General features: G+C 37.2%; 1 protein-coding gene and 1 long non-coding RNA gene across 2 annotated transcripts in view; one reads left to right on the top strand and one right to left on the bottom strand.

Annotated features, from left to right (window-relative positions):
* The window catches only part of PLCB1 (phospholipase C beta 1), a 697,918-nt gene that overhangs the window by 133,365 nt on the left and 551,325 nt on the right, over nucleotides 1-13,228 (top strand). The gene's annotated exons all lie outside the window — the stretch shown is intronic.
* Nucleotides 1-13,228, bottom strand: part of LOC122215804 — an 88,569-nt gene that overhangs the window by 32,416 nt on the left and 42,925 nt on the right. Inside the window, exon 2 of the long non-coding RNA XR_006200537.1 lies at nucleotides 4,788-4,918. This is a non-coding gene — a long non-coding RNA (uncharacterized LOC122215804). The remainder of the gene's footprint in view (nucleotides 1-4,787; nucleotides 4,919-13,228) is intronic.

Consider the following 13,228-nt stretch of genomic DNA (forward strand, 5'->3'; position numbering starts at 1 on the left):
TCATTAGTGAATAAGATGTTCATGTAAGAGAATATCAAATAGCCAATAAATGGATGAAAAACTGATCAACCTCATAATAATAATGAAAATTCAAGCCAAGAAGAGCTATCAGTCTCCACCTACCAGATGGCCAAAATTAAAAACCTTCACAGCAGCAAGTTACCAGACACAGAAATGGGCTGGTGCAGTGTAAATTGGTATAAGCACTTTGAAAAACTATTTGACATTTTCTACTAAAATTGAGCATGCACATTCCTATGAGCAATCCTAGTGCCAAGTATATACCCCATGGAAATGTATTCTTATATACTCTAGGAAACAGGCATAAGCATTATTTGCAATAGCTCCAGACTGGAAACAACACAAATACCAACAACAGTCAGATAAGCATGGCTCTCAAAAAAACAAAACAAAACAAATCTCAAAGAAAACAATAATAACCAAAAAACAGAAAATAAGCGTAGGAGATTATGTAGAGAAATTGGAACCTTCGTGCATTGATGGTGAAAATGTAAAAGTTTGGTGCAGCATCTATGGAAAACAATGTGGCAGTGCCTCAAAAAGTTCAAAATAAAGTTACTATACAATCCCTCAGTTCCACTCTTAGGTATACACACAAAGAGATTGCAAGTAAAGACAGGTCCTTATATGCTAACGTTCATAGTGTTATTACGAACATTGTCAGTGTTATAGCCAAAATGTGGAAACAACCCAAGTGTGCACACAGATGAATGGATAAGCAAAATGTGGTATATCCATACAGTGGAATATTATTCAACCATAAACGTAAATAAAGTATCAATGCTACAACATGGATGAACCTTGAAAACATTATGCTAAATGAAATAAGGCAGTCACAAAAGGACAAATATTGATGATTCCACTTATATGAGTTATTTAGAATAGGCAAATTCATAGAGACAGAAAGTAGAATAGTGGCTACTAGGGCCTGGGGCAAAGGGAGGATGGGGAGTCATTATTTAATGGGTACAGAGCTTCTCTTTGGGATGACGAAAAAGTTCTATAAATTGTAATGATGATTGCAATACTGAATGTACTAAATGTCACTGGATTGTACACATAAAATGTTTAAAAAGGTATATCTTATGTTATGTATGTTTTCCCATAATAAAAAATAAGACAAATTATACTATGTGCATAGAAGAGAATATCGTATGGTGATGAAAACATGCTACAACTACACTCAACATGATGAATGTCTCAACTTTACTGATGAAAGCTATACACAAAATAATGCATAACATTAAATGGATGTAAGTACATACATAGCAATGACAAAATAGGTGAAACTAAACTACAGAGTATTGGGATGAGAATGAAGTGATTACATTAGAAAGTACTGAAACAACCACCATGGAAGGCAGGTCCAAGGCTGGGAATGGGTACAGATCAGGGGGTCAACGAGAGGTCTACTGGGATGCTGGCGCTGTTCCATTTCTTTAGGTATTCACTGTATAATGCTTTGTTTAAGTGTACATTTTAAGTGCGTTTTTCAGTAGGTATTGTATTTCATAATAAAATGTTTAAAAAAGTAATAAAGGCAGTTAGGTCATGAGTAAGTTAGTGGGAGAACCAGATATAGGAAGCATGATTATTTTAATTTTATGCCATTTCTATTTCATTTTTTAACTCTAAGGTTATATTACATTTGTTTATTTTTATTTGAAATACTATACCAGTAAGCTATCAAATGACCTGGATTAGATAACTGGAGAAAAAAATGTTGATTTTACATATTTAACCTATACAGCCTTCCAGAAAATACAAAGACTTGCTTTGAGTAAGTATCAAAACCAATATATCTTAAATACAAATATTAAATTAAATTTATCTTCAGAATCCAACCTAGGTCATTCAAAATCAGGCATTTAAATATTACAAAAAGAAAGAAAGAAAAGAAGGAAAGGAAGGAAGGAAGGAAGGAAGGAAGGAAGGAAGGAAGAAATAAAGAAGGAAGGGAAAAAGGAAAGGAAGGAAGGAAGGAAGGAAGGAAAAGGAGGAAAATGGATTCATTTGTTCCATCTTGAGACTTAACACTGCTTGGCCAAGGCTTAATCTGGGTAGCAATTCTTCCCACAGAGAAGTCTCCCAGCAAGCCAAATTAACTTCCTTGTTTGGATCATGCATTAAATTTCTGAATAAAGCCGTTTCCCTGCAGAGAATCAGGAAGCATTTGTGGGCAAGAAGATTAAGCTTCCTCTGTGAGAATATCACCTGTTACTCTTGGCTCATTAGGCAACAACTTCTTCCCTGGTCCATGGGCTTTGTTCAGGTGTCTCTATTTATGACTGCACAAAAAATTAATAACCCTGCCTAAGAGTAAAATCTTATTTGGGGGCAACATGGCATTGAAAATTGAGTAAGAATTGGGATAAACAATGTCAGCCTGTTTCTTTGGAGACTTTGTGTTTAGCTATCAAAGCAGAAGGATGTTGGGAATCTGTAGGGCAGCTTATCAAGCATAGTCCAGAACAGCTTATCAAGCAGGGTCAGTTTAGGAAAAGATATGTTTTAGGGAGCTTGTGGTTTATTTCTGGGCATCCATTTTCACTTGAAATCACTGGGACCTCTTTTTGTACTAAAATAAGAAGTCATGTAAGTGAGCCTAATATTCTTTTTTGTTTTAAATGCTTGTTTTATTTATTTATTTATTTTTGAGAGAGAGAGAGAGAGAGAGAGAGACAGACAGACAGACAGACAGACAGAATTCCAAGCAGACTCCACACTGTCAGTGCAGAGCCCAATGCAGGGCTTGAACTCATAAACTTTGAGATTGTGACCTGCGCTGAAACCAAGAGTCAGATGCTTAACCAACTGAGCCACCCAGGCACCCAAACCTAATATTCTTTTTAAAGCATTTGTTTTTCCTGTGCTGTTTGTTTGATTAAATAATTTTTGAACACCTTATTGTAGAAACCGTGAATTCCCTTCAGTAAATAATACAGCAGCAAAGATCAGATATTTAAAAGTGCATAGAAAATGAAGGTGTTCATTTATAAGATCTATTTAAACTTTCGGGCCCATTTTATCAATAAATCTTTACACAACTAAAGGACAGAGATCTACACAGATAGTTCAATAAGGTAATGCTTCTGAATTCATTCCCAAATTGACTTTGTGACTTTGGCCTAAAAAAATTCTTAAAAGTGTAGGTAGAAGATGTTTCATAGTGTTATTTTTTTCATATGGTTGTATTTTCACTTGTGCCTTTTATGTTTTCCCTAATTTACTTTAAAATTAACAGATAAAGCTAATGTGCTTATCATTCAACAAATATGTGTTTTTGTTTATAAATGTGCCTTTCTTTTATCCTTTATAATTTTAGTTGAGGAAGATACAGCGTGCCTGAAATGCAGTCTGCCTAGTCATTCAGAAACTTAGGGATGTTTTTCACTTTATTGTTACATATTCCTGGTATATCTAATATATTTTGCAGCAACTCATTGCCTTAAAAGGAAAACTTCGGATAAACTCTCATAGGAAAATCTGACCTGGAACATTTAAAAATATTAAAATATTTTTCTAAATAAATATCTGTATGTATACAATTAAAACACTCAGCACTCAATATGTCATTTCACATTTCATAACTTGTAACTATTGTATATATTGATTTGTGTCTCATATGGGTCAGCGTGGTCTCCCATTAGAATGTGCTATTTCTATGTGGTGCAGTTTCTCTGACAACACAGATAATACCAGCTATGGGGATCAGCTGTATGTCAAGCATTTAATGTTCCACTTCCTGCTGGTTTTAATTTTTAATAAAAAGAGGAAGGGTATAAAGATGAAACAGAAGTAATCTAAAGTGTGTAAATCGTGCTTTCTCTCCTTGTGATCCTAATCTTGACTTTTATTGCCTCATTGAGGAACAAGGTTGTATGTGCCCACACTGTTAAACCTAGATTAGGTCAGCTGGCCATGTTAGGCAAAAGATAGCTCTTTGGCTCTCTGCTTTAAAGCTAGCTGTCTGATGTTTCAGATTTGCATTGGAAGGCAATGAAGGAATATCACAAACATTCACTCTTCCTCTAGATCTTTAGAAGGAAGGTATTTTAATAAGTTAACTCTGTTCTGATTTTGGTCAGTGATGAAATAATTTTCATTTTGTGTGCTATCCAGCAAAAAAAAAAAAAAATGACAGCCACAATACGGAGGCAGGATGTAAATATTTTTTTATTGCCTTAAATTCGCTTATTTAAAAAACAAGCAAAATAAAGGAATATAATCAATGGCAAGGGTTGTAGTTTGTTTTGCTTTGTTTTTTGACTATGTATGTCCAAGTTAGGTCTTGTCCCGACTCCTTTTTTTTTTTTTTAACTGCTTTTAATTAAACCCCTGTTTCTCTTTGTTTAATACTATTTTCTCCCATGAAATAATAAGGGATCAAGGTAGAAATTTTGGAAAGTGTGCATGTTAGTTAGAATATGAGTCTGGCTGCTGTAACAAAGATCCCAGTGACTTACTATTACAAAAGTTAATTCTTTCTTTTAAAATGCTTATTTATTTTGAGAGGGACACGCGCGCGTGCGAGAGAGAGAGAGAGAGAGAGAGAGAGCGTGCGCGCTCGAGTGGGGGGAGGGGCAGAGAGAGAAGAGAGAAAGAATCCTAAGCAGTCTCTGTGCTGTCAGTATGGAGTTCAATATGGGGCTCCATCTCATGAACCATGAGATCATAGATCTGAGCCAAAATCAAGAGTTGGATGATTACCTGAGTGAGCCACCAGGTGCCCCGATTATAGTTTATTTCTATCCCACATTACTTACCCTGAGATAAGCAGTCAAGGGCTGATGTGGTATCCACGGTGTCCAGGACCTGGGCTCTTTTCTTATTACTATGCTGCCGTTTTGAAGCATTGCTTTAACCTCATGGTCTCAGATGGCTGCTTCAACTCCAGCTTTCCAGCAAGAAGCAGAAAAAAGAAAAGAATATTCTGTACATTCCCAGAAGTCTTATACATCACTACCATCTAAATTCCATTATTCTGGGCTCAGTCACACAAGGAAAACTGGAAAATCTAGTCTTAATTTCATATGGTCATGTGCTCAGGTCAAAGTAGTGTACAGTACCATAGGAAGAAAGGAAGACTAAATATTGGCATATTTCCTTCCATTATTTTAATGCATTCAGTATTGTAAAACCGTATTACACTATATGTTAAAATATGCTGTTTTTGTTTAATGTACTAACACACCCTGAATATTTCTGTCAATATTTAACAACCTTCAAAACATTATTTTAATGGTTGAATAGTATTACATACTATGTACATATCATAATATATTTAACTAAATTCATAATTTTGAATATTAAGAACTTTTTCTAAAGACACCAATATTTATAAATGTTTTTGTGGCTAAGTTCCTTAACTTAGATACAATGAACATTGTAAGGTTATTAATAAGTTCAGAAAGGTGATACAAAGTTATATTCCCTCAGTTAAGTCAAGAGTACTTACTGCCCTAAACTTTTCCCACTACTCAATAGCATACTTTTTAAGACTTGAGAGTTAACAAGTGGTGTCTTATTATTATTTTAATTTCAATTCCCTTGATAGTGAACAATATCGAAACTTTAAAAATGTGTTTTTGACAATTTGGGCATCTGGTTTGAATTTCCTTTAAGTGATGTTTTTCTCTTTTACAACTTACTAACTTATGAGAGCTTTTTGTGTGATACAGATATTATAATTTGTTTACATATATTATAATTTATATTTCTTTAAATATGTTTAAATATTTTCCCAGTTTGGAGGTTAGTCTTCTCTTTTGATAAATATTTGTATTCTTGGAAATGTATTCTGTTGCCATGTTTACAACAAAGATTTTATTTATATTCACTCAGCAATCACTCAATGTGCATTTAATGAGAAAATCAAAGAGTTAACAATTAAGATTTATTCCCCCATTTTACTGTACTTAATGCTTACTGCTAGCTTTTTCTTCTTTAATCAAGACTCTCCTATTCTGGAGCTTTAATTTTGATTTGTATCTTGGTTGACTAGAGTAGATACTTTAATGATACTTTTGAGAAAGGTTGCATATATGTTATGTTATGCTTGAGGTGCTCAAGCATATCAAAATATCCTTCTTTGACTTTACCCGCATGCTTGGGTGATTGTATAGAATCCTTCATTATAGCTGTTTGCCTTCAGAACTCTGCTGACCTTTTACCTTCTGGTATGGGATAGAAGAGGTGATTTTTATTATTTTTTTTTTGTTAGATACTGTTGCTATTTTTGTTTTGTCTTTCCAAAAGCTTTTAGATTTTTTTCTCTTCCGTGAAATATTAAAAAAAGAAACCAACTCAATATGACATGTGTGGATATTAATAATCTTTCATAATTTTCTCCTGGAATCTCAAGAGTTAGTTTTTATAGACAGACTTGGAAATGTTCCCTTCCATTCTGTCCTTAATTTTTATTTTTCTAGGGTCTGTCTGGACCCTATGTCTCTGGAGTATCAGTTTACACTATTTGGGTTTACTTTTACTTTTTATATGTATTATCTACTTTCTCATCATCTTTATATATTTTTCCCCCATTCTGGAAGAGTTTAAAAGGCTTGTTCCTGCACCAATGGTTTGATTTTTCTGCTCTGACAATTGTGTGTCCTATTTCTAACAAAGATTTTAATTTTGCTATGGTACTTTTCTTTCTTGGCATTGTATTTCTAGCCTATCCAGCTCTTGTTTTGCTTCTGCCTATGTCTTAGTTCCTGATTTATCGCATTCTCGGGCCTTATCTTCTCATTGTTTATATCGTTCTTGTTTTAAGGAATTTTATTAATCCTGTAAAGCAGATGCTTCACTTATTTTGCTTTAGTAAATATTTCCCCAAATGTATGCTCCTTCTCCTTGTTTTGGTTTTTCTGCCTTTTTGTAATATACATGATGCTGTGTTTTTAGGGCTCAAGCTTTTAAAAAAAATTTATACCTTTTAATAGTTAATTCATTTTTTTAAGTTTCTGTATTTATTTTGAGAGAGAGAGTGGGGAGGAGGAGCAGAGAGAGAGAATCTTAAGTGAGCTCTGCACTGTCAGTATGGAGCCCAATGCGGGGCTCAAACTCATGTACCATGAGATCATGACCTGGGCCTAACCCAAGAGTCAGACACTTAACTCAGTGAGCCACCCAGATGCCCCATTCTTTTTTTTAAGTTTGTTTATTTTTTTAAATAGTGAGTGCTTGAGCAGGGAGGGACAGAGAGAGGGAGAGAGAGAATCCCAAGCAGGCTCGGTGCTTTCAGCTTGGAGTCTGATTCAGGTCTGGATCCCATGAACTGGGAGATTATGACCTGAGCTGAAATCAAGAGTCAGGCCCTTAACCGAATGAGCCACCCAGGAATCTCAATTTACTCATTCTTGAACAAAGAGTTGTCTCTGATGTAGATCTGACCGTTACCCATAAGCATGAAAAAATGGTTTGATTCTTGGATCTTTTCATGTGTCTATATTTAAAAAAGGTTTTTTTGTTTATTTTTTAAGGAATCTTCTGGATATTGTATTAATATATTTATACTGCTAGTTCAGTGACTTAGTTGCTGGAAGGGCATGGTAGCTTTCTGTATTTAACTTTCTAGTTGGCCTTTCCTCCTTATCAGGTACATAGTGTGACCCATGTATGACCTTGTACCTGCTACATCATCCTGCTACACCATCAAAATACACTCCATCTCAGAAAGATGATCAAAAGTTTGCTTGAATAGCTTCTTCCTAAGACTTTCTGCTGGGGCATGCTACTCCCATGGCCTCCTCACCTGTACCCACCAATTAGGGGAGGCAAGGTTCCTAGGATCCTGCAAAGATTGCTTCCAATCATGTTGTGTTTATTTCTCAAGATGGAGGTGTGCAAGATAGCCCTTAATGTTTCCCTTCTCACTTATATGTAGCAGAAGTTTGATGTTGAATATTGCTGGTATTGTGTCAGGGCTGATGTAGTATTCTCTGCATTTGTAGTCAATTTTGTAGTCTATTGGCCATTTTAGAATGGATCTGAGAGGCATAGCACAAAATGGTAATATAATGTTTTTTCAGGCTTCCATCCTATGTGTAAGTGCCAAGTTTATATATATACTTTTGTAATTCCCATAGTATATGATGATGTGATTTAAATATTATTTGGTGTTCTGGCAAAAATTATTTTAATGATTTCCCCCAGTTCATGGAAGTATCATATATTACTTTTCTACTTCTTCTTGTTGTCTGGCTCTCTCCCATTCACGACAGTCAGTGATTTGCTGAGGTTGGCCCCAGGATAGATTTGTAGGTTCCCAGGTGAGGTGGCTCCCATTTGGATGAGGGCAGTTTTTTAGAAAAGGCAACTCTGAGCTGTTAGCAGCCAACACTCTGAGGAGCTAGAGAATGGGGATCGCCATTCACAGCATCCCATGTATGAATTCTATACATTTCCTTCCACGTGAATTGCATGTGTATACTTTTTACCCATTTTCCCCTTTGTCAATTGTTAATTAATTGTTAGTTATTGGGCAGATAGTTACTGGTTGCCTATTAAATGTTAGAGCTCTTGAATGTTTCTATTAGATTTCTTTTAATGAAATTCCAGGGGTTCATTTTTTAGAGTTCTTTATATTAAGGACAGGATCTCTTTACAATTAGGCCATTATCATTTTTTAATCTATTATATTTGTAATAAAATAGTTTCCTAGTTTTCTGTTTTCCTTGTGACTATATAGATGGTTTTAGTCTGAAGAAGTTGAAAGCCTTGTTCTCTTGAAATTACCAGTAAAGTTTTCTATATTTCTCTCATTTGTTTTATGCCCAAACAAAGTCATGCAAGACATCTGTAAAGCTGATAGATACTCAGATCCATGCTTTTTATCTCTTACTTTAGTATTTATCTTTTCTTAATCCAACAATTTAGTTTGATTTTTTGTGATAAGTGAGACTCAAATGAATATATTTTCTTCAGAGATCACCAGCCAATTTTTACAGTGCTGTTTATTAAATATTTCTTACATGTTCTTGTGTGAGTTTCTTTATCTATACCCCAAAGGATCACACTTCAACATTCCATCATTATATATATAATATATATTTCTATTTATGTGTACATATATTGGTACAATTCTTCATGATGCTGCTATATAATATTATTTACATCTTATTAGATATAATGCAAATATAATTTTATATATGTATTTAGCATAGTTTTTCAAGTGTCAGGGATGTTTAAAAATACAGAGTTTGTGATTAGAATAAAGGAGACAAGACGTCATCAGTGTATTGATGAGAACTGTCACCCAAAACACTTCATTCTGTCCCTAGGAGGCTTGCTGGGCATGTGGGGAGGGACAGAGAGCCAGATGGTTCCTGTGGTTCCATGTCGATGATTCCTACAGGGATGGAAAGCAATTACTCAGTACCAGTCCCCTGGGAGGCTGTCGACAAGGCAAGCATGTTCCTTGCATTCATCTCTACAAGGTGTAATAATTAAGCCAACAGAATCATAGCATCTGCCTGATGGATGTACAAAGAATCAGCATGGACCCTTCTGGCTTGTTCATCACCTCGATGTCACCTACACAGACTAGTAATTGCTCAAGGAATTTATGGCATTTACATGTGACAATGATCTTTGCTTCATTACAGCTTCAGAAACCAGTGGGCAGTTAAAAACCTATTTATAACCAGTGAAAATTAAGCATTGAGGGTTTCGGTAGCTTATACTGATATTACCCTTAAGAAAGATTCTAGATGTTTTCATTGAGAAACAGAAGAAGGTATGTGGTGAATTTGGCCATTTTGGTGCTCATGGTTGGCAACAGCTCATTAAGTGCACTATAAACTAGAAGACTTCTCTATTCAAGATGTAACTGTCAACTGTGTGTGTCTCCATGATTCAGGCTAGTGCCAGCTGGACAGCAGGACATAGGGACATAGGGACACGTTCCAACCAGGACTTAGGGTGTTTTCAACAAATCGTGACATTTATGTTTTAGATCTGTCCTTCTCCACTCTTGGATTCCATCAGGAGGCCAATGTAAATGGGAAAAGGGCCTTTTGCTACCCTGCTTCCCACCTGGAGGGCCCAGAGGCTACAAGGAAATGGGAAGTGGCTGTTCATCTGGAGAGCTGGAACTCTGGTCCTGGGATGCTGGAAGGGAAAGAAAATTCTGGAGAGAAAACATACTATCTTATGTCAGATTCTCTAGAAGCAGAGCCAGAGATGGGGATTCTCGGGCAAGTGATTTATTGAAATGCTCTCAGAAGAATGAGAGTGAGGGAATTGGAATAGGGGAACAATAGAAGATAAGAAAAGGTGGAGCAGGAGAGGTCTCGCCTCAGCCTGGCCCCATAAGAAGTTCTGGAGTATGAGTTGTAACACAAGTACACCAGCATGTCATTGGCCACCAACAGCTTCCCCCTCCCAGGGGTGAGTGAGTACATCACCTTCCAGCCACCTCTAGCCAAAGTGGTACTCCTCAGCCAAAGGCAGTTCTCCTGAGAAGACTAAATGGGCGCTGTTATCCAGCACTTGCAGCATCTGGGGAATAGGGGCACCAACCCATGCAGGGGGACTGACTGGGGCACTGAAGCATCAACTCCAGTTACCAGTTTGACCTTCCTTTTCCTGTCGCATGAAGTCTATTAGCCTGTTTTGTAGGAACCATGGTCCTTATCACTAGCTGGAAATCTCTGATTTGTTTACTGCTTCTTAACTGTTTATTCTCCACTAGATTTCATAAGCCCCATATCTCATCAGTACCGTATCACCAACAGTGCCTGACACATAGCAAGTACTCAGGACATAATTTGTTGAATGCATGAGTGAGTGAGTGGGGGTGCGGTGAGGTAGGATGGCAAAGAGGCCCATTTGAGACCATGTGTGTAGTACCCAACTATAGTGGACACTTTCAGTGCCTTGCCCAAATGGCCTCAGATTCCTGTTTCTTGATCCTGGGTTCCCATCCCCCAGCATTGCAAGCTTCATTCCTAATACCTGCTCTCTTCTTCAGAAGACCTTCCTTGGGCTACCCTTCTAAGGTGCCAGGAGTGCCTGCAAGTTTCCTCATGGGGAAGTCTTCAGTCCGTGATTGACTGGGGCATGATAATGAATGTTCAGCTCCTTTGCCTCAAGGCTGGAGACACTAATATAGTTTAAGATATGGAGTTCCCCCTCTTGCACTGTTGGTGGGAATGCAAATTGGTGCAGCCGCTCTGGAAAGCAGTGTGGAAGTTCCTCAGAAAATTAAAAATAGACCTACCCTATGACCCAGCAATAGTACTGCTAGGAATTTACCCAAGGGATACAGGAGTACTGATGCATAGGGGCACTTGTACCCCAATGTTTATAGCAGCACTCTCAACAATAGCCAAATTATGGAAAGAGCCTAAATGTCCATCAACTGATGAATGGATAAAGAAATTGTGGTTTATATACACAATGGAATACTATGTGGCAATGAGAAAGAATGATATATGGCCATTTGCAGCAACGTGGATGGAACTGGAGAGTGTGATGCTAAGTGAAATAAGCCATACAGAGAAAGACAGATACCATATGGTTTCACTCTTATGTGGATCCTGAGAAACTTAACAGAAACCCATGGGGGAGGGGAAGGAAAAAAAAAAAAGAGGTTAGAGTGGGAGAGAGCCAAAGCATAAGAGACTCTTAAAAACTGAGAACAAACTGAGGGTTGATGGGGGGTGGGAGGGAGGGGAGGGTGGGTGATGGGTATTGAGGAGGGCACCTTTTGGGATGAGCACTGGGTGTTGTATGGAAACCAATTTGACAATAAATTTCATATATTAAAAAATAAAATAAAATAAAATAAAATAAAATTGTGAGCCTAAACATGTAAAAAAAAAAAAAAGATATGGAGTTCCCTACAGGATCAGGGTAAGACCAAGGCTTTGCCTGAGGTCATAACTTGCTTTTCTTCTTTCTCTTTCTCTTCTTTCTCTTCTCTATCCCATTTGGTGTCCCCCTCTCCCCTATCTGATTCTCCTTTGAGCACTGTGTTAAAAGTCATGTGCTGATCTACCTTCCCCTCAAGAATCTGCTTCTGGGACTCCATGAAATAAAAACATGAGAAAGACACGAATCAAGTAACTACAAAAAAAGAAGAAGAAGAAGAAGAAGAAGAAGAAGAAGAAGAAGAAGAAGAAGAAGAAGTAGTAAAAGTATGACTGTGGCTTGTGCCATAACATGAATAGTGTTATGGAAATACTTAACCTGATTCTTGGAGATCATTGAAGACTTTCCTGGGGAAGTGTCTCATTAGCTGAGATAATAATAGCTAAAATTGATGGGGCATTTCCAGCCTGTCAAGTTCTGCTCTGAGGACTTGACGTGTGTTAAGTCAGTGCTTCTCAGGCTTTAATGTGCACACATAACCCCTGAGGATCTTGTTAACATGCAGACTCTCAGTGGATCTGTCACAAGGCCTGAAGAACTGTATTTTTATCTAACTCCCCATCTCCCCCAACCCTGCCCCACTGGGGATACTGATATTGTGTGTCTCCACTGTAACTCCAGTGAGTTGCAAGGGGGTAACTTGTTAACCCTTATAGCAGCTCCTAGATGTAGATTCTACTAGAATTTCCATTTTATAGGTAAGGAAAGTGAAGCACAGAGAGGTTAAGTCATTTGCTCAAAATTTCACAGCTGGTTAGAGGTGGAAGTAGGCTTTGAACCCAGACAGCTGGCTCTCAAGTATAGCACCTTAAATGCTATGAAGTCTCTGCTGGAAGGCGAAGTTTTAAGTGAGGCTGATAAGGCCAATAAACAAAGTTGGGCATCACTGTGGTTGATCTCAGAATGAATAAAGTCTAGATACTGCTCAGTACACTTAGTCACTGAGCGTGTGTGACTCAGAGAGACTGTTCCACCTTGTTTCTCTTCCAGCCTCCCATGACTTTGAACCATTAGCCTTGCTGTGTTCTGACAGTGTTTCCCAACTGCTTGCAAGTAACTAATGAGCAAGTGCCAGGGCCTAATAGAGGAAAATGCCAACAGTTATAATTTCTCAAAGATCATTTGATTGGTCTTTTGTGATATTTCAACATGTGATGTAAAACAGCAGGCAACTGGAGATTTATTACCTGATTCACTCTAATTGATTTCTTGGCTTCCTTGGGTCCAATTAATTTTTCCTGTGTACCCTAAAATGGTGCATAAGACTTCTTAAAGGCTGTTAGAAGGCAGCTATATAACAGTATGAAAAATCGAGACTTGCCTTTTATTT

Source organism: Panthera leo, chromosome A3 (genome assembly GCF_018350215.1).
Source record: "Panthera leo isolate Ple1 chromosome A3, P.leo_Ple1_pat1.1, whole genome shotgun sequence".
NCBI lineage: Eukaryota > Metazoa > Chordata > Mammalia > Carnivora > Felidae > Panthera > Panthera leo.